Raw genomic sequence first — 22,553 nt, forward strand, 5'->3', positions numbered from 1 at the left:
TGTTATTCACCAAAGTCACTGGAGTTTGATTTTTTTTTTTATCATCTTCTCCCTCTTCATTTGCTTTTGGCCCCAGAAGACAGCTGTCTCCTCTGTGTTAATTTAACTTTATGCCTTACAGCAGCGGAGTGCTGCTTTAAAGGTTTAACGGCTTATTGACGGCGTATTTGTGGAGCAACTTTTGCACTGATCATCAGAAAAAAACAATCTCCCCCAAAATGCACATAAACTGCAAATTAAAACACTAAATAATTGATTAGCAAGTGTTCATCAGGATTTGCTGACTCATCTGAATCAAAGCTGGTGCTGGAGTATTCATCTGATTAAATTCACTTTAAATATGTTATGATTTTAAGGGAGATACATGGTAACCATTTAGAAAAAAGTTGCATGTCTCAAGATTTCCGTATATAAATGAAACCTGACCTCAGTAGGACTGACAGCAGGCAGCTGTCTGGTCCAGTCTCAGTGTTTCGTGCTGGATTTTCAACTTTGTCTTGTACAGGGGCTGCACAGTGTCTCAGTGGCTGCTTTGCAGCTAGAAGATCACCGGTTTGCATCCCGGCCTAGAACTGGTGTCTTTCTACATGGAGTTTTCGTGTTCTCCCTGTGCATGTGCATGTTTTCTCTGAGCTCCTACAGTTCAAAAACATGCTGAGGTTAACTGGTGATTCTAAATTGTCCATAGGTGTGAATGTGATTGTTTGTCTCTATATGTAGCCTTGAGATGTCCCCTGCTTTCACCCTAAGTCAGCTGGGTTCGACTCCAGCCCCCCGTGACTCTAATGAGGATTAAGCAGTATATAGATAATGAATGGATGGATGTCTTGTACAGTGGATGAGGGCCTCAGTATAGAAAAAGATTTTAAACTCCAATAGGTATGGGACTGTGCTATATCTCATTAAATGATTTGCATGATTATTATTTTCTTCCTTTTTTATATCACTGTGTTGGTGTTTTATGTGAAATTTTTGATCAGTTACATGTGTGATAAAACAATTTATGATGTATTATAGAGTACCAGGTATAATCTGTCTTTTCTAAAAACCCATTTTAGTGCAAATAAAGAAACTGTCAGGTCAAAACCTTCTAAAACAAATGATGTCTATGTAAATAAAACTTATTATGGTTTTCCTCTTCTTTTCTGTGACCAGTTAATATTTTTGAACCTGTTTATTAACCAGAAAACAAAACATGGAATGAACTATAACATTTCCCACAACTGTATTCTGTGCATAAAGGTACATATACTACCGTTCAAAAGTTTGGGGTCACTTAGAAATGTCCTTATTTTTGGAAGAAAGGCATTTTTTTTTCAATAAAGACAACATTCAATTAATCAAAAAAAAAATACAGTCTAGACACTGTTAAGGTGATAAATGACTATTCTGGCTGGAAACGGCTGATTTTCCATGGATTATCTCCATAGGGGTACAGAGGAATATTTCCAGCAACCATCACTCCTGTGTTCTAATGCTACATTGTGTTAGCTAATTGTGTTGAAAGGCTAACTGATGATTAGAAAACCCTTGTGCTATTATGTTAGCACATGAATAAAAGTGTGAGTTTTCATGGCAAACATGAAATTGTTTGTGTGACCCCAAGCTTTTGAACGGTAGTGTATTTTGACATTTGACAACATAAACCGTAAGGTTACATTTATACAGTTGAACAGAACTTACAGCACTCAGCTGTACCTTCTCTTTCATCACTTAATGCTATCTGCATTATCAGTTGTATTAGTGTCAATATCAATACCAGTATAATTGTAGCAGTCTATATATCTAATGCACACGCACACACACATTGCTTTATATTTCTCTTCCTTTAAGTCATTGTAATATATCTATTGTAGAAAGAGTTTTTATATAATTACTTTATATTTTACTATTATTTATATCAATCATACACTTCTTTTTCTGTTTTCTTACCTCTCAGCCTGCCTCTAGTGCTGCTCTAACATGTGTTTTATGAAAACACATGAATATAATCAAAAAAAGACAGAAAATGTCATCATCTATTTGATAGCAGGTATACAACCATGAGGTTGTATACCTCTGCCTAAAGGTCACACAACAGCATAAGGCTAATTCATGGCTTCCACATGGCCATTGCAGACTGTGAAGTTGGTGCTCCTAGTCCTACTTAGGTATACAACAATCAGGTATAACATTATGACCACCTGCCTAACATTGTGTTGGTCCCCTTGATGCTGCTAATACTCTTCTGATCCAGTGGGGCATGGACACAGGACCTCTGGGGATGGCCTGTGGCGTCGGGATGGTGGCAGTGAATTCTGTGGGTCCTGTGACTTTCAGGGTGGGACGTACCTTGACCAGGTTTATTCTGGCACATCCCACAGATGGGCATTAAGATTTGTATCCGGGGAATGTGGAACCTGAGTGAACAGCTTAGCTCTGTTGTGTTCCCCAGTCCACTCCTGAGCAGTTTTTGTGGTGTATCAGGGTGCATTGTCTTGCTGAGGGTGGCAACTGTCATCAAGGACTGCTGTTGCCATGGGAGTTGGGAGTTTGAATCTGAATTCATAATGTGAGAGATGTTATGAAGGACTAATGTGATAACAATGCATATTGTACTTTGTAGTGAATAAATACCTCCATCCCCACTGTTTTCTTTACTCTGAAATATGAAGCCAAAAGCCCAAACAGTGGAGCGGCTGCAAAACATATAAAATTCCTGCATGAATAAGTGGTTTATTTTCTGGGGCAGTAACATCTGCCACCTCTGTAGCAGGTCCCTCCATAAAAGGGGAGAAAAGCTAACTGCTGACAGCAAAAGTTTATCACTCCACAAACAGACAGATAGTAGCTCTGTGTAATTGCTACCATGGGAATTGGTCCGGTGGTGTGAAGTCGGAGCGGGCAGGACGGCTTTCAGTCAGTGACAGAGACACACAGGGAGGCAGCGAGGGTGGCTCAGCCTGTCGTTGCTGTGGAACTGTCCTGAGTCACGAATATGATATTTTTCTTTTGCTGGTGTGTGTATTGTTGCTTGTCTGAGCGCATGATGCCTATCAGTCATCTCTTCTGCATACGTGCTGTAGATGTGAATACCAGGGAGCCAAACTGTGTGTCAGAGGGAGGCTGTCCAAGAATTGCAAACGTTTGTCCTGCGAGATTAAAAGTCATCATTCTTTCCTCCTTGCCCTCCCCCCTTCTTTTGACCTACACCACCCCATTACACACACACACCCACACACAGAGCAGTAGCAGTGCAGTTTCATGCCGCTGTAACCTCAGAAGCCATACAATACATTCTGTCAATTTCATCCCCTTCCTCATTCTTCCTCCCGGAGTCCAACTATAATCATCATAATTAATATCAGTGATGTATGCACACTGTCCCCATCCAATGTAGCATTACTGTGTGTTACTGTGCATGTGTGTGTGTCCCACGGGGCACTAGATATAATCAATAGCTGGTTGTTGTGTCCACAGTGCATGGATGTGGCACAGTTTGATCCTGCATCCCCAGGCCAGCTATCCTGATGCGAGGCTCTCAGTCACCGTCAGGATGATCTATAGTGTTACTGTAGGAGAAGGAGGAAGGACTTGCTCCGACTGGAAAACCTTGCTGAGGGGGCCAGTGCTTCACTTGCTTCCTGCCCTCAAGCCAGAGAAAGAAAAACTCCAAGGACAAGTGTCACGGCATGTCCTGGTCACATATGATGACCTTGCGGTGGCCCTGATAATAAAACTCAGGTGTCTTGTGTCCATTCATGAATATGTAAAGACGAGTAACATATGCAGGGAGGTAATGCTGGAGATGCTTCATCCTCCTTGGTTTGCATTGCCAGCTTGACTGTGAGGAACATGCTGCTAGTCAACTGCAAAGAATGGCAATATCAATGTCATGGCATTTACATTTATATATATTCACATTTTTCTATATCCCAAAGACAAATGATTATTGACCAGGCACAGTAGACAACTCTCATAAGTCAGATGTTCTCCATATTATGTGGGTCTGCATAATTTGATTACTCACACATTACACTGAATGCCAACAACATTTATCCTCCATGATGCCACCTTTCCTTTGTAGAGTGTCTCTGTGTCAGCATTTAATTTTCTGACCTTTATTGTTTTAATTTATATTGAGCTCATCAATATAAATGAATTCATTTCTGCCCTCTCAATCCTCTCTAATTTAAACCTGCCATGATGTTCGGTTTTCTGTTGTCAGCTCTGGGATATTTCACAGCAGCACCCTGTTTTTGTATTGAACACATTTCCAACTGAAGTTGTTGTAATCCACACTTTAACCTGAAAACACCACAGCATAATCAATCGCAATTTATTTCTAGAGCACTTTTCAAACAAACAGAAATGTAAGACAAAATGTTTTACATAAAAAAATAGAAATGCAATAAAACAATTCAAACTAAAAAAAAAGGTAGGTCTTGAGTTAGCTCTCTGATGATGAACATACGCTGGGTTTCATTTTACAGCAGTAGAAAACCAGCAGATCCTTTGGAGCATCATGCCCCATAAATCACAGCCTGCAGGTCAGCTGTGTAACGGAGTGTTCAGGTGACCACGCCTCACTCTAAGTCTATTGCCTATACCTGCCAATGTAGCTGACTCCCTCTTTTTCCCATCCCCAACTCCCTTCATCTCTGTTCAGATTCAGTTTCCCTGCAATGGTATCTGCCATTCTGGACTAATGTTTCCCCTATCAGCAGGGTGCTCTTTGTCAGTGAACTACTTCACTAAATGCTTGAACCACAAACGAGACCATGAGAAGGTCGAATTTCATTGAAGTAACGGAAGTTAAGTCATAAGCTGCTGCAGCCTGAATACTATAGGTGATATACATAGAGGTCATTTAGGAGAGTGTAGGCTTTGATTTCAATATACTAAGAGGAATGGATAAGTTATTTGAGTCATTGGGAAATGCGCATTATAGAGATTAGAGCAGACCAGCCGTCCAAAACAAGAACTGCCTACACTCTCTCCATCGTGAAATTCCACACCCGGAAGTCGGTAAAGCGACCTCGGATGGAATAAAAACCTCTGATTGGCTGGGCGGGCAAAGCGTCTCTCTGACTGGCCGAAAAGTCTGTCAATCTCAGAGCATAGAATTTATACACAGATCGGATCGTTTTGTAGTTTTGCACCAAATATCTCAGCGGGACAGGAAGTACGATTTCTGATTTGCACCTGTAGAAAACAGAGAATGTGTGACTCGTGGGGAGGATTCAAGTGGTTGTAAGTAGCAATTTGTGTTCGTGTGTTAGAGGACACAGCTATTTTCGTGGTAAATAATTTCACATACTTATTGCACAAGCTCACATTCAGATTTGCACATATTCAAATTCTCACTTCAACTTCACTTCGTACAATACAGGTGCACAAGTATATTTTGCACTTAGTGTGCTGCAACAATAGGTGCAAAATGTGAGCATGTCAGTGTTGAAATATGTGACTTGTAGAGAAGGATTTGTGCACCTGTAAATATGATTTGTGCACCTGTAAATGTGATTTGTGCACCTGTAATTACGATTTTGTGAATGTGTATTTTTGTGTTGTATTTGTGGGAAGAAAAAAAAATCGACACATACAAGAAAATTATTTTACAAGTACACAACTCATAGAGTGTGGGAAATCAGATTTGCTGATATACATACAAATTTAATGCACACAACTACAAATTCGATGTTACAGGTGCTCAAACATTTTGCACCTGAAATACCTCCATAATACTGTACTAGTAGTACTGGTTTAAATTTTTAAATCACTTCTCTGATGTGGATGATGTCTTTTAGTTATTCCTTAACTGTACTTACAGTTAGTAACTGTAAATACTTGTAAATTGTTGCGATTTAGAGTGAGATGATGTTATGCTGCTGCTGGTAAAAGATACATTGGACTGGGGCAGCCATGTAGCTCAATAGGTTGAGCAGGTGACCGATAAACAGGGGCTACATCCACCAAACGGCGGTCATGGGTTTGAATCTGATCCATAGCCATTTACTGCATGTCTTTCCCCAACTCTTTTCCTCTCTCTTTCTCCACTGTGCACTACAATTAAGGTAGAAAGGCCAAAAAAACTAATAACTATGAAAACACATTGGATTGCACTCGTGTTGTGAAACGCACTGGTAAAAAATGAGGAAACCCTGCCTGTCTATCACTGCTGTCAGGAGTTTGGTACATATTGGGTTTACATTAATACATACAGCATGTACAGTATGCAACAGAAGCAATGTTCCTTAACTGTCAAATGATTTAAAATTTTATCACCACTCAATAAATGTACTATTTCTGAGTTGACAAGTAGAGGGTTTCCTCTTATGAAAAATCAAAAAGAAATATTTCATAAGAGCTACACTGAAAATTCTCAGCCTCACACAGACGCAAAGGACGTAACTCCCATTCCGGGGCATAACTGCTTGCTATAAAGCCTTTTATCACTATCCACTTAAACTCCAATGTTTAGCATGTCTTTGAACTTTCTGAAGTACACTCGTAAATACAGATTCAACGCAACAGAAGTTTCATAGACAGTGAGTACACCTGTGATTTCCAATCATCCTAACTGCATTAACATGATAATCAGCCCGATCTCACGAGGATTCGTGAAACTGTCACGTAAATTTTTGTTTCGGCTTCGTGCGCACCAACACGATTTTGTCATGTTTTTCATGCCGCTCACCACGAAATGCGCACCAATGTATTTTAAACGGCGGACTTTTCGTGCCACTCAGAACGTATTTCAAAAGAATGTGTATATTATATTTTTAATGTAAAACCATGGCGAATCCAACGCTATATTTTGCATGACATCGTCCCTAAACATAACCCTAACCATAACCTAACCATAACCTAACCATAAGCCGGTGGTACACTTACCAATTTGCATAGGAATTTCAAGAATGTCCGGCGGCCGCAAACACGATCACACAAGCAGTATACGCCGATGGACAGCTTAGATCGTCATGAATCCGCCGGTATAAACCACTTTCAGATGTGATTACCACAGCGAAAAACATTTCGTGGTGAGCGGCACGAAAAACATGACGAAATCGTGTTGGTGCGCACGAAACCGAAACTAAAACTTACGTGACAGTTTCACGAATCCCCGTGAGACCGGGTTGTGATAATATATACAGTACACACACACACACACACACACACACACACACACACACACACACACACACACACACACACACATATACATAAATTATTTTATTTATTTATTTTTATTTTTTTACTGTGAACACAAAACCTTTCTCAGTTTTGGACCTAGGGTCCGTGTCTATCTGAATGTCCTTGTCATGACTCCACATGGAAATGAAATACCAGAGCAACTAAAAAAATCTGTCTGTGAGAGTTCAGAAGATGGAAAAGATACAGAAAGATCAGTGACTAAAAGCCAGTTCAAACTCAAATGCAGCAGTAATCAGGAGGTATCAAATGAGCCATAGTACCACTAGAGTTGCAGTAGCCATTTGCCTGAAGTGGACAGTGGGCTACATGTAGAATCTAGCTTTGAAACACAGGCAGGCAGATACTTCAGATTTGACATAATAGAAATCATAGTTTCTGAGACAGCTCAGACAGTGTAGTTATTGAATAACATGAATGTCTGGATGGTGTCCAAGAAAAAGCCTTGCTTTCTCTTCTTCACATAACTCAACAATAAATGAAACTTTGAAAAGGGGCTAGAAAGGAGGCTTGATGAATGTTTGGAACACGTTCTTTGGTCAGATGAGACCAAGAAAAACTAGTTTGGCTCAGATGGGTTCCAACAGCTTTGGTGTGAACCTGATCAGGATGAACACAGTGAATGCATATTCCTGACAGGGAAGCACGAAGGTAGGGGTGTGATGATATGTGGCTGTGTTAAGCCATATTGCACAAAGGTGTACTCACTTCTGCTACATACTGTATATACTACCACATTTGAGTGCAGCTGGTCAAAGTCTAACTTGAAGCAGTGCAGATGATGATGGATTGATACATGTTGTCCACTTGTGCTCACTGCTGAGACTGTTCAGTTCTTGAACAAAGCCCTCTAACTCAACTGAACTGATGCTGTTTCCAGCTCTTGAATGAACGAATTGCCCTCAAGGCTTCATGTTCATGCTGAACATCCCCGAACAGACTGCTGGGGAGCTCCTAGGATTGATAAGTTTGTTCAAGTAGCACAATCACAGGGGACTAGATGCTTGTTAGCCTGTAAACATTATCCCATATTCAATATTAATGTTCTTAAAATTCTAATTCTACCTAATTGGATCCAACAGAAGTAAAGCATAACAATGCAACATCCATTTTAGTAATAATAGTACCAGATAGCCTCTTAATTAGATGTGCCATGCTTGGCAGCCTTCAAAAAATAGCAGCTGGTTGTGCTAAAACAACAGATGTAGCCTGGCTTTGGTGCAGAGACCTCCAGGGGTAAAGGGTAAAGTTAAACCAGTTCCAAAAAGTACAAGCTTGATGCAGCCTTCAGCTTAATTGTCATTTTTTCTCCTAGTAAGGAAACAGTATGATTCCATAGGAAATATTTCCACTTTCAAAGAGTAGCAAAATCAGCATAAGGTCACAGGACAGGCTGTGGTGGTTATGCTTCACACTTCCACAAGTACGTGAAGGTCCACCGAGGTTTAGAAACGTCCACAGGATCTAAGTTTCCTCATCTACCCAAGTCTGTAAGAGTGTTCACTTAACTTCCATGGATGACCACCTGCAGGACTGTCAGAAAAATGTGGTTTGTTATACTGATAAGAAGCTGAAGCTGCTGAAAAACTGCTGAGTCAGACCACCCAATATCAGGCGAGTCATGAGGTGAGCAGGACGGAGCAGGAATCAAGAGCATTCATGACAAAGTTCCCAACTGTCGTATAACTTGTATAACATGTATAACATGTATATTTCAGAATGTAATACTCAGACAACCCCGTCCTTCTGCGTAAGGCTTGTCCCCTTGTTGCAAGAACTAAAGAAACTGCTTTGACTTCAGTGACTCTGTGCGTCTTTAAGGAAAATTGTCCTGACAAGGACAAAGGTTGTCTGTGCAATCACTGCAATTCAAGGGCAGTAGGGCACATACACATATAGAGAACACAGTCCTGTTAGTGGACTCCAAACAGGCTAGAAAGTGTAACAACTACAAATCCATGCTATCTGCAGTTGTCCCTGTGCATGTTTGGGAGTATAATCAAGGCTTAAGTCAGATAGAGGATTACACCCAACAGATCGGGGACTGTGTCTGTTCTGAACCATTCTACTACCATTCAAAAGTTTGGCGTCACTTAGGCATGTCCTTATTTTTTAAAGAAAAACAGTTGTTTTTTCAATGACGACAACATGAAATTAATCAGAAATATAGTCCAGACATTGTTAATGTGGTAAATGACTATTCTAGCTAGACATGGCTGATTTTTAATGGAATATGTACATAGGGGTACAGAGGAACATTTCCAGCAACCATCACTCCTGTGTTCTAATGCTACATTGTGTTAGCTCGGTGGTCGGCAACCTTTCACACTCAAAGAGCCATTTCGACCCATTTCTCACAGAAAAGAAAACACCGGGAGCCGCAAAATCCTTTTGGCATTTAAAATGAAGACAACACTGCATATATCGCTTTTTTACCTCTATGCCCTTGTTAATCAGTCGTGATTAATTAATTACAAAGCCTCTAATTAGATTCATTTTTAAAATTGTGTCCTACCACTAATATTTATCTTACTTGGTTAATGTCATTTTTGCTCTTGGACCTCATATGTTACGTAATGTTAGCTGGAAATCAATATTTTGCGAATGTCTAACTCATAAAATCTATTTATCTTTTTATGTTAAGCTAATAACTTTTCTGCCCTATTTTCCAAGACGACACTCCTCTGACTCTGACCTGCTGCCTGGATGCTGGCCGTGACATCGAGCCGTGCTCTCGCGAGTAACTTCGTATTACCCTATCAAAGAGTAGATACTGAGCAAGACAATTATCGGTAGTTTACCAGTACTCACGAGTACCCGACACAATGCAGGACTCTGCTGTGAAGGCGGAGACATGCGGCAGTGGTGTATTTGCGACAACAAGAAAAAAGAAATTTGAAGGAGCGACGGCTAGGATTTAGGTGGCCCGCCACTGCTGAATGAATGTAGAGCAAACACTGGGATCAGAAGATCAACAGGACTCCAAATGAATACACGTAGGCCGGTGAGTGTCTGAGATTGACAGCTGGGACGCATATTTTGATGGACAAAAAATTAAGACGTTTTATTTTGATGTTACAAGATCACCATAGTCTTCAAATTTAGAATTAAATTTTAAAAATTAACAATCTAAAATAATTTAAAAAAAAATTTAATAGCCTGCTGATTATTTATTTTCCAAAGTTACAGGGAGCCACAACAGAGGGCTAAAAGAGCCGCATGCAGCTCCGGAGCCGCGGGTTGCTGACCCACGTGTTAGCTAATAGTGCTGTAAGGCTAACTGATGATTAGAAAACCCTTGTGCGATTATTTTAGTACACGAATAAAAGTGTGGGTTTTCATGAAAAAATGGTCTGGGTGACCCCAAACATTTCAACACTAATGTATATTTAGACTTTAGTCACTGTTGGGCTAGGTTTAAGCACCAAAGCTGCCAGATTAGGTTTAAGAAATACGATTTAGGTTCATGATTTTTAACCAGGGTGATGAGTCCCATTTAATATTGGCTGGCTGAAAAAGAGTGCGGCTGGAAAGCAAAAAAATATTGATGAGGAACATGATTGTTTGATAAATAATTGTAATCTGGAAATGCATAGTCCTACAAAATGTAAGTGAGGATGAAGTTTATTTTTACAGAAATGTTCTGTAAATGTAAAAAATCCATCCCTGGGCATACAAAGGAAAAATAACACTCAAACCTTCCGGTACCACTGACAAAATCGAGCAGTACTGACCTCTCATGAAATGTCACACCTCATACTGGAAATTGTGGGTATTATGAATGATGGCGGTGAGCTCTGAGTGTCTTTAAGGGCTCCTGAACTAAAATACAGCCATGGTCAATTCAGTGTTGACAAGGAGAGATAAAGAAATAATAGAAATGATTACATAATGAGAACAGCTACATTTTATGGATGGTTTATTAAAATTTTACAGACCACTTTTACTACAGTGGCTAATTCTGATACACATCATAAATGAGGCAGCTAGATCTACATAATGAACGTAATAACAGGGAAAGTAATAATGCTTCATGGTCTCACCGTCTTCTGGACACATTGTTCTTCAATTATCTAACAGTCTCATTTGAATAAAGTTGCCGAGTTTATGTGGCTGTAAAATATCTTTAGGTTCATTTAGTTGATTGAATTTTATTTTCATTACTCACTTATGGGCATGCTGGGGTGTGATTTGCGGATCAGATTTCCACTGTAAATTTAAAGGGGTATGTTGTGTTGTTTTTGTTTGATTAAAAAGCCTGACAGGCATCCACAGCAGTGAAATATGCTGCTGGGCATTTGTGCAGCGGACGAGGCAGGTGAGTCCTTTCCTCGTTTCCTCCCTCTTCCTCCCTTTTCTCCCCTTTCTCACTCTGTAGCCCCACGATCCCTCTCTGTCGTTGATTCATGTCTGTGCTGAATGAGCTGTAACTAACAGACAGACTGACAGATGCTGGCAGTCAACTCATCCCCTTTCCTTTCTCACATGCATTCATTTACATAATTACCTTCTCGCCACCAACGGCAGCCACATGTGAAGAACATATACAGAAGTCAATAACACAAGGAGTGTGCATGCAGAATGGCAGAGCTTCAGATTCTTAGTAATAAAACGCTGCACAGTCAGAGTCACATTTTATGATGGGTTTTATTTAACAGGTTAAGTTCCTGCAGCCGGCGCTCTTTTACTATTATGTCGATCCACGTGGCTGCCCTGATGTGCACCTCCAAGGTTTTCCTTCCACCTTTCTCTCCATGCCTGTCGGACAATCATTTGGAACCTGAAGCGCTGGACTAACAGAGATTATTGTTCGCAACACAGAAAAAAAGGTGTGGACTTGCTTCAGAAGTGAATTCATTGCCAACAATCCTTTATGTGTGGGATCATGGTTGCTCATTCATTTTACCATTTAGTTCCAGTGAGACAGAAAAATAAAACCCTCTACATGCAGGATCTCTGACTTTGGTGTGTTCCAGCTAGAAAAATAAAAACTAGACATGAAAATAGCAGCCTGTGGGTCGAATCTAGTCCTCCGACAAAAATGTTTGGACCCTTGACACAAGCTCAAGTTTCACTTTATTGTTTACGAAGGCTCATGTAAATCCCAATAAACTTGACTTTGCAATATCCAATTCTGCTTATTCTCCAGTATCACGGTGCAACACAGTCAAGGGAAAATTAACATGCTCTGCTGTAACTCTGTCAGGCCTCTATTGCTTACAATAAAAAAATTTAATTGAATTTAAAAAGAACTAGATGAGCCCTCAGTAGAGGGCAGAACCACGCCCTCTGCTGGCGAAAACCCTGTCCTCCCTATACAACTGATGCAATATGTATCAATTTTGATCATCGTACGTATCTCCCTCCCTACTTGATCTGCTGACCTGTAACTCAGGTCCACAACTGAGTCAACACAACTCCACACAACTGAGCAGGGGACCTTAGACTGATCTTCAGTGCCAAGTTTGATTATCCTGACTTCAGCGGTTGCAGAGATATCGGACCGGACATAGCTACATATATACATACATACATACATACATACATACTTACCCAGCCAGATACCGCACCGAATGCAATAACCCCGCCGACGTACCTGTCGGGCGTGGTTAACTATATTTTGAATTAGTTTTATAAAATTAAATATAGGAAGTAAACAAAGCTGAAAATGAAACAAACTAAAAACCTACATGACCAAAAAAATTGTGAAATATCCTGAAATACAAACACATCTCCCCAATGCAGATCCAACCCACGGACACTCAGAATGAAATTTCACAAGCCTCGCAAACCAGACAAATCAGCAAAATGCCAAATACAGTTAAATGACAAGGTTTACTCATGAATGTATTTTATATCAGGTGCTAAAGATGGAGAAAATGCTTACATGTAAAACGCAAAATGCACATCTGCGGTGAGATGTGAAATCACCAATTTTTTTTTTTATCTACTACCAGAATCTTTAAATCTTATTAGTGTACATATTACTCATACTTCTTGTATCAACAAATTTGCAATTTGCCTAGTATGTTTACTTCCAATTTTTCCTCGTTTACAAAAAACATAACCTATTTGCAATCAGGTTTCCTTTAAAATGTATTTGCTGTTGTAATTTAACTGTGTATGAATGCACTTTCTTGGAGCAACAGTTGCATCTTCATCCCCTTTGCTGGTAAGTATTGGATGTTACTCATGAGATGTGAATTGTCCAAAAGGAACATAACTCTATAGTACACTAGGAATGGTAGACCCTTAAGGTCAGGTTATGGTCTCTGTGAACTGATGATCAAGGTGGCGCAAAAAGTGAACTATCTCATATGGTATCTCATCTTTATAGTGAAACACAGATGATGTTACATTGAGTTGTAAACATTAAAAGTCAATTTTTTGACTTATAAATGAAAAATGACAGCTACAACCATAACTACTGTCCTCTCTCACCTCCAACCAGCTTTGTGTGAAGTGTCTATGAATGCTTAATCACAGGAAATGGTTGACAGAGACACCACCTATTAAATGCAGAAAATGTGTGGGGTGAGAGGCTTTACTATTTGACCATCAAGTTTGGACAGACTATGAATCCTAATTAAAGCTGCAGTAGACAGAAATCTGAAAAGGAAAAGAAAAAAGCACACCAACTGCTTCAAGCTAAGATCAACATTCATTTTCGATTCACCCTGGAGTTAGGCTTCAACCTTCTGAGTCAAAGACCTCCATCTACCTCATTGCATCACCATAGGCAACCCCTCCACTGTAGAGCCTTGCGCCCCCTGCTACCCCGCTAACTTTTATGTTCTTAAAACTGTACCTGTAAGTCCACAAGCTTCTCAGTGCATTAAAACACAAGATAAATCAACCAAAAGCGAATAACTGTAAATATAATCTTGGCCCTCTGCCTCTCAAATACATAGCTATGACCCTGCATCACATGCTGATGAGCCTTCACACAGACACACACTGTCAGACTGATGGTACGTGTCCACAGGATCTGTTAATATCATGTATCCCACTCATTATCTACGTGAAATATATTGCATTAAATGTTGGTTCCGTTGCAGCTAGGGTTGCCAACTCCCTGAAAAATAAATAAGGGACACCTCGCTGGCAGGGCTGGCCGACCCGATTGCCTTCACCCCTCCCAGCATGGTGAAAATTTTTTTTTGCCTTTTTTTTGTGTGTGTGAAACGATTTTTAACCTTTTTTGAGTCAAACCTGAGTTTAATAAGATGCATGTTTTTGAGTAATACAAATGAATGGAAAACAAATTATTATTCAACAATTCATTTTTCAGTGCAAAATAATAACCCATTCACACCTGAGTAGGGCACTTAGCAAACCCTACTGTGTGAGGGAAGGACCTAATGACTCCCATAATGAGGTTATGTTATTTACAATTTACCTCCTGCTTCAAGAGTGTACTGATGGTTTAAGAAAAACACTAAAACAGAATTTGATTTTAGTGTTTTAGTGGGGAAAAAATATGAAATTAAGCTTTTTTGCAGCTTTTATCTAATCGCACAGGGCAGTTCTCTCTCTGGGAACAAAGTGGCTGCTTCTATTGCTTCCTGGGAGGGTATGAATGAAACTACTGTCAATGAAAAATAAAATGAAATAAAACTACACATTGTCTTAAAAGTGCAACGTCTCAGCTTTCAGAAACCGTTGGATTTTTTCCGATAGCATAAACGGTGACATAATTACGGTATTCCAAAGTGTGCTTACCCAAACACTGATGACAGACTAGGACTTAAAGGGTAAAAAGAAATCATTCTTATTTATTACATACCATATCTGCCTATGGCGTTGCCTGGTGGACAACAAACCGGTCAAGGATTCCCCTGGTTTTGTTGTGTCTCATGGTTTTAACGTGTACAGCACTAGATGCATGCTGTTTAACTTCATAAAGTTCCCCATGGGCTACAGAAATCGCGCGCCGAAAGACAGTACAGTGTCACGAACTAGGGAGGGCTGGACCCAAGCAGAGAGCCACACCACCAAGACCAGAGGAGATTTAGAATGATTTATTGCCGGGGATGAATAATGGCCGAGATGGGGAAACCAGAGTGTGCAGGAACGGCTGGTGTAGTGGGGGGTTTTGGCCAGGAACGGGGGGTCCAGGCAGGGACAGAAGGGGTCCAGGCAGGAATGGGGGTCCAGGCATGAGCAGGGGGGTCTAGGCATGAGCAGAGGGGTCCAGGAGGAGAAAACCGGTGATGACTGGGTTGGGGAGAGCCGGAGGGGAAGGAGGACAGCGGGGATCCCGGACAGCTGAATTGTGAGGTCTTTGTTCAACAATCTGGCAGAGAGTGGAAGGATGAGCCGGTTCTTATTGCAGAGGTGTGTAATCAGAATGATGTTCGTCAGCTGTCCGGGAGCCGTAGAGGTGGTTGATTGCCTGAGTGGAGTCAGCTGGGAAGCTAGACTCCACTCAGGCACCAAGCTGCAGGGGGAGAGACAGCAAGACAGACAGGGCAGAGGAACAGGAGAGGGGGAAAGGAGCATGAGAGGGAGAGAGATGGGGAAAAAGGTATTTGGGATGCCAGATGGGAAAGACAGGGGATGAGAAGGGAGCTCTGACAGTACAGTGTGCCTTGTAAATATTATCGCGCACTTTTTCCACCCACATGTATTCTCGTTCCCATTCGCTTCTGTATTTCTGCAGCTTCTTAATCTTCCTTGGAGGAGTTCCATCGGCATTGTCCGAGGCCTGAAAATTGTCATCCACGTCAGTGTCATCCATGCTGCTTTGTTGCTGTCTCTTGTTTGCCGGTATACCTTCTTTCCACTGAAAGGACCTCGACCAAATGAGATGAGCCGGATTCTGTATTGTCTTACTCGTGTGTGAGTGTGCTGTCAGTTCTTTGGTCACAGAGTAAGAGAGGGCTGGCAAGAGATTACCGTAAATTTTCACATGAAGCACCCTGTTATTCATTGATTACGTTGACATTTTACAGACTGATTTTTGATTCTCATGGTAATATGAGACAAAGTGTGTTCCATATGGGACGCGAAATTTTGTTGCTCAATATGGAACGATTCCATATTTTAAGGGACGGTTCGCAACCCGAGTTGCAGCGCATTACAAGCTGCGATCCGATGCATCTGCCTGGAGCTCACTGCATAAAGTAGACTTGACCTCTACTTCATGCTAATTCGGTGCGGCAAACTGAGGTCCAATGCATCACGAAACTTTCGTCAAACATCTGAACTAGCTGTAGCTGAACTATAAAAAGGACATATTGAGCAACTGCACAGGTAATTTCTCGCCTCAAAAGCTTTCAGAAATACTTTTTGCTGAACTGTTTGCAAACAAGCTGCCATGTTGGTCCGACGCATCTACCAGACAGAAGCTAAAAGCACTGTCATGTGACCACATAGTGGCCTGCTAGTGATCCGCCCACCAAGCAGGCAATTTTCAGATGTGACGCGTTTACATGCAAGAAAAACAAATCCTGTGGACATATGCCATGAGTCTGTCGGCAGAACGCAGAATGAAGCGAATCAGCTTCACCGAGTATCTTCATGTGAGATCAGTTCCCTCAGGTGAAGTTTAGACACCAGTTAAACTTAAAAGTTACATTTGTAATGAATGCAATGTTTTCTAAATTATTCAGCAATAAGAGCGTCCATTCATCTAAAAACTGAATTGTTTTCAATAATCACTCATCGATTATTTTGATTATAGTAAACACAAGAGCTTCATACAAAGCCATAATGTTTAACAGATCGCCATTTTGGGACTGTAAAGTTACAACTGAAAGTGACAGTGTGAATACAAAGATTATTTTTATTTTATTAGCTTAGTGCACAAAGCACATGGCAATGCGTTTATGAAATTTTTTCTGCATAACACAATAATCATTGCCTTAAGCTCTGTTTAAAAAAAGAAAGGTCATAACTTTTGTGGACTGTAAAGTACTTTTACTATACTCACAGTTTAATTTAAGGTAATTAAGTATTACCTGCTGTTTTATACTTTTACTTTTGCTTTTTAAGATTCGTGGTTTTGTTTGAAAATTGGTAGGTTGTCTAAGTTCCTGTTTTCTGCATTTCCTGCATTTAAACACTTGGTTAGTGTGCTGAAACATTGCATTATTTAACAATAAATAGTTTAAAAGTATTTTTGTGGATCTTTCATTGTCGTCCCATGCCACCCTGCCGAGAACTCTTGCCACCCCTTTGCCACCTCATGTAAAATTTTCTAGATCCGCCACTGTCTCACCTTGTTGCTCTTTTGACATCTCATCTGACTGATGAAAGACCTGTCATTGCCTTAACCCATAAGAACCCACGGTGACAACAGTTAAACAAGCACTTTGAGTGTCTCAGTCTCTTCCTTGTAAAGCTTTATGTCTGACCTTAACTCATTAAGTCCTTTAAGGAAAAATGGGTATAGGTTCTTATGGGTTAAATCCAGTGTTGGGCAGTAACGTCACTACAAATAGCGTCGTTAGTAGTTTAACTACATTCTTCTGTAACGACGTGGTAGCGTCGTTGTTTACAAAATCAAAAAACGTTTCAACAGCTTAGCTAATCTTTTGGCCATGTAGCGCGGTAGCGAACGCAAAAAGCTACATTTTAAAATGATGAATGTTGAACTGCTTGAAGCGGAGCTTTCTGCTCTGCTGCAGTCTCATCTCACACTTTTAAGGATCAGATAGTGACATCCTCTCCAAACACCGACATGTCTGTGTCGACCAATAGAAGCGGAGGAACTGTTGATGTCGTCATTCAACAATCCCTTCCTGCGACTTCACTGGATCCACACACACGGACGCTCGCTTCAGTTCACTGAGAGATGGCAGAGAAGGAGTCAGAGTCACCGTGGCCCTACCTAAATAGTTATCAGTTTTTGTGAAAAAATGGAGAAAAGTTGTTTTCAGATGCCTACTGTGCTAGCCCAAGGCGAAGTTTCTGTCAACTTCAAAGACGTCAAATACAAATCTGAGAACCCATATACAGGTGACTACCGAATATGCACAACCAGCAGCCGTTAGCTAACCACCACATGTCAACCGCAGTATAAGATGCACACACAAACGAGCTACTTTTCAACATCTAAAATTCGCGTGGCAGTAAATTAATTAAATTAAGCGTAAGGTTGTGGTGGCAGTGTGTGAATATGTATAAATTGGGGGATTAAATAATTAAACTGATACATATAGGAGGGAAGAGGTATGGGAGAAAACGAGGTAACAGTAAAACCAAAATCTGTCTTCTTCAGTATTACTGTTAACACTAATGAGCAAATGGCTGAAAAAAATAACAGAAAGGGAAACAAAAGTGATGGTATAAATGATTAAATATCTTAATCTTACACTCAAGACCAAAATTGAGTTAAGTAGTAGTGGATACAGGACTTTGGGAAAGCATTGAATGATTTTACATAGATATTAGACTTAAGAAATAAAACTTGATTTAATACCCAACGTGAATACCCAAATTATGTATAAAATTGTCTTACTATAATATTGCTTACTTTATATGGAAATGATATCAAATGTAACCTATTATACCCTCCAATGTAAGTGGTGTGTTAATATAAGCTACTGCAACGTAATTATCAGATACATTATGTCTGCAATACAAACTAAAAAGAAAATCAAAACAATGATTTCTAATGTAAAAAGGTTGATTCATTTTAAATATAGCTCCACATATTCCTCAGTGTATCAATTTACTAAGTTTGGAGCACTGAGAACAAAAATGATGGTTTAATAATAAACAAGTCAGCATTTTCTTGTCTCCGTTTGACTGACTTCATTAGTCCCTGAAATTTTTTGGTAAGAAAAAAAGTAACTTGAATGTATTAAGCTACTTTGGCCGTATTGCTGTAGCTTAGCTTGCTACATTTCTGTGGGTCATAGCTTCAGTGTAGTGAAGCTTGATTTAACACAGAGTAGCTGGTAGCTTAGCTCATTATAGTTTCCAAGTAGCTTGCCCAACACTGGTTAAATCTCCCATCACAGGCAACATTTTCTAAAACCTGAAAAAAGATCCTGAAGGAGGTGCAGAAGTAATTTGTATTACCATATGGTGAAAGGTTTGAATGGAGCCAGAGGATGATAAAATATACAGCATGCCCAACCTTCGACTGCAGGTCCAACCTCAAAAACTGACATTTGTTTTTTTAAGAGGAAGAGCTGCCTTGGAGACTCACTTCAGGGCAGTCAAGATACAAACTCACTGCTGATTGCAGCTGAGTTATTCTTACTCTTGTGTCATATTTCTTCAAAAAAAAAAACAACAACAAACAAACAAAAAATCCCCATAAGTCTACAGTCCCATTGTATACGCTTTGGTGAATTTAACTTGGGGACACTTGACAAACTGAACGCAGCAGGTATTCCATATTTCTGTAAGCACAAAAACATATGACAGAGAAATTTAAAAAAGAAAAAGGACTATTCACAGAAAACACGTACAGAGGGGCTTTAAAATCCATTATCGTCTTTTTCCAGATGATTTCCCATGAAGAGCAAGGGGCGTTAAATGCCATGGAATACATGAAAATCATTTTGTGTCATGAAATGTTTTGTGGAGCAAAATGCATTCCTGTATGGGCAGAAAATACTCCTCTGGCTGCAGACTGTGCCATGTAACATGCTGAAAACAGCACTATGAGCACATCTACTATTATATGCATGTCAGATTCATGACAAAAAAACTAGTGGAGAAAAACAGTAGAATATCCTACTGAATTCTAACATCCAAAAATGTAATGAAGAAAAAAGAAGTGTTTTGACATTTCTGGGTTTTTATCAGGTAAACAGCCAAGATGACAAGGTTGACATCATTACTCACACAAAAACTGATGAAGATTAGAATGATATCAATACCTGAGGAAAATCATTTTAACTGTCCTACTTGTCACACAATTTGTGTATATCCTAAGAAACGGATAAATGACATGGAATGCAATGAGACAAAATGACTAACTGTAATGTAGCAATTATCACAAAACCAAAAAACTGAACCTAGAGTAACATTTATAATGTTTTATAACTTTGCGGCTATAATATGTATATTTTTTAAAACCGAGATAGTGTTGCGTTAACACCAGCGGCCCAACACTCACAAATTTACTTAAAAACAGTGCAATAAAAAAGCTCTTCAAACACACGTCTGGTTCTGCCATTCCCGTGGGGGCTTACCATTGACTCCCATTCACATCTAACCCCTAACCCTTACCCTAACCCTAACCTTAACCCAGACCAAAACAATGCCTAACCCGAAAGAAACTTTTTTGCACTTTTACTTTTTCAGCAACAACATGGCCAAGAAAACACTGTTTAAACTTGTGGGGATCTCACTTTTGGTCCCCATGTGACACGAGTCCCCACCTATATAGCGTGGAGTCAGGTCAAAGTCCCCATTAAAACAAGTACACACACACACACACACACACACACACACACACACACACACACACACACACACACACACACACACACACACAGAGTACAGAAAAGCTGTAACATTCATAGCCACAGGTAACGACTGCTGCACTTTGAACAATAAAAACTGGAACTTTATACTTCCGGAAATACGGCAAAGAGGCTATCATCCCCTTGTTTCAAAAACTGGCAACCTGAGCTTAGGTACTTCACTGTGCACACGAGTGCTGGACTTCCTGACAAACAAACTATTCAATTCTATTCTTTATTTAATTATATCTTGTTTATCTGTGTAGTTGCATTATTACGCATTTAAACTAAGAGAATTATTAGTGCATTTCATTCTCTTTACCTGTTAATGCGTCACATCCTGCTTATCTGCTGTACTCAGGAAAACACAGGGAACTCCAGATGATAACTAGGAGACTCTGGAAAAAAGAAGTAATCTAATTTGCCAGCCAGACACTCTGTTGTTAATATTATTTTATTGCTGGTAGTATTTACTTGTGATGGATCATGATAATTTTAGTATGATGGTTTTGACAGCATGTATTAGAGCTGAGCAAATTTCAAACAAGAAGAGCACTCAGGGAGCGCAGCACTTTTCCAAGACTGTTCATTCCCTGACCTTGCGTTGAACACAGGCATGTGTTCTGTATACGTAATTCCAGGTTGAGATATCTGTAACATCATTCTGACTAGTTCTAACTTCATTTAAAATATCTAAAGAGAACAATGTAGATATGTTGGGCAGAGGGGAATTAAAGACATCTTGATCTAGAACTATGAAATGTCAGAATTAAAGTGTAGATAACTGAAAATGGAATTACAGCAGACTGAATTGTAGATATCAGTAATGAGAAACCTTCAACCCATAAATGCTAAAAGTGATGTCATTTATCCTAAAAGAATGATAACATGGGTATCTGAAATGCTCCTTTTGACCAGGAAGAACTGAATTACAGATATCTGTGATACGTATCTGGTCTAGTGGTTAAATGCCAAATTAATTTAGCTCCTGGAGCCAAATGTACAACCATGACATGCTAAAAAGAAAACCTTTGCTACAAGCAGTTTTTCAAATTTAATGATCAGGGCACTCATAAAATTCATTCAAATTTTCAGTTATAAAAGTGGCACAGAAGTGAAATTGGCCTGCTCTAGTTTAATGACTTCTTTACTCCATACATCTTTGGGGAGTTGCATTCAATGCAAGAAAATAAGAAAATTTGCTTTTTTTGTGCAAATTTGGTGTCAAACACATTAAGACCTGTATATTCTGGCTCCTTCTGCTGAGTAGGTTCACTTTCCTGTGTTTTTGACTTTGTTCCGTTCACCTGTTGTGTCAATTATGTGGTTTATGAATATACCATTGACTCACTACTCCACCCCCACATCCATACTGACCACACATACCCACACAAACAGTCGCCCTGGCTCTCTGCTGTCCAGTTCATTGACGAAGACACGACTCATCACATCCAGCCTCCTCCCTCAGCCCGCGGCTGAGCGTTACATTGGTTGACCACAGCCTCTGAGGTCGTCCTCTGACAATTGCTTCCCTCCAGACCCTCGTTATCTCATCTCGTCCACGTCTTTTTCTCCCACTGTCGATGATGTCTGCTCACTGTGGCTGATTATGAGTCCCTGTAATGAGTCACGGCTCTAATGCATCTCATTCAGTGAAATGGACAATCTTTTTCAAGGTTGAGAAGATGTGTTTCCAGTGTAGGCTTGTATTGTGAGTGTGAGTATGTGTGTGTTCACATCTACTCTCCATAAATGTCAACACGAGTGTACTAGTTGTAACAGGGTGTATGTGTCAGTCTTTTACACTGTCATTGCTGAATGTCAGCGCTGAGCTTCCTAATAAACTAATTCCACCTGAGGTAGAAACTCATCCTCCCTTAAATGTGATTTACTGCTGACAATAATGTCCAAAGTGCATCACTGACTCGTTAC

The sequence above is a fragment of the Acanthochromis polyacanthus genome, chromosome 19, assembly GCF_021347895.1.
Source record: "Acanthochromis polyacanthus isolate Apoly-LR-REF ecotype Palm Island chromosome 19, KAUST_Apoly_ChrSc, whole genome shotgun sequence".
Lineage (NCBI taxonomy): Eukaryota > Metazoa > Chordata > Actinopteri > Pomacentridae > Acanthochromis > Acanthochromis polyacanthus.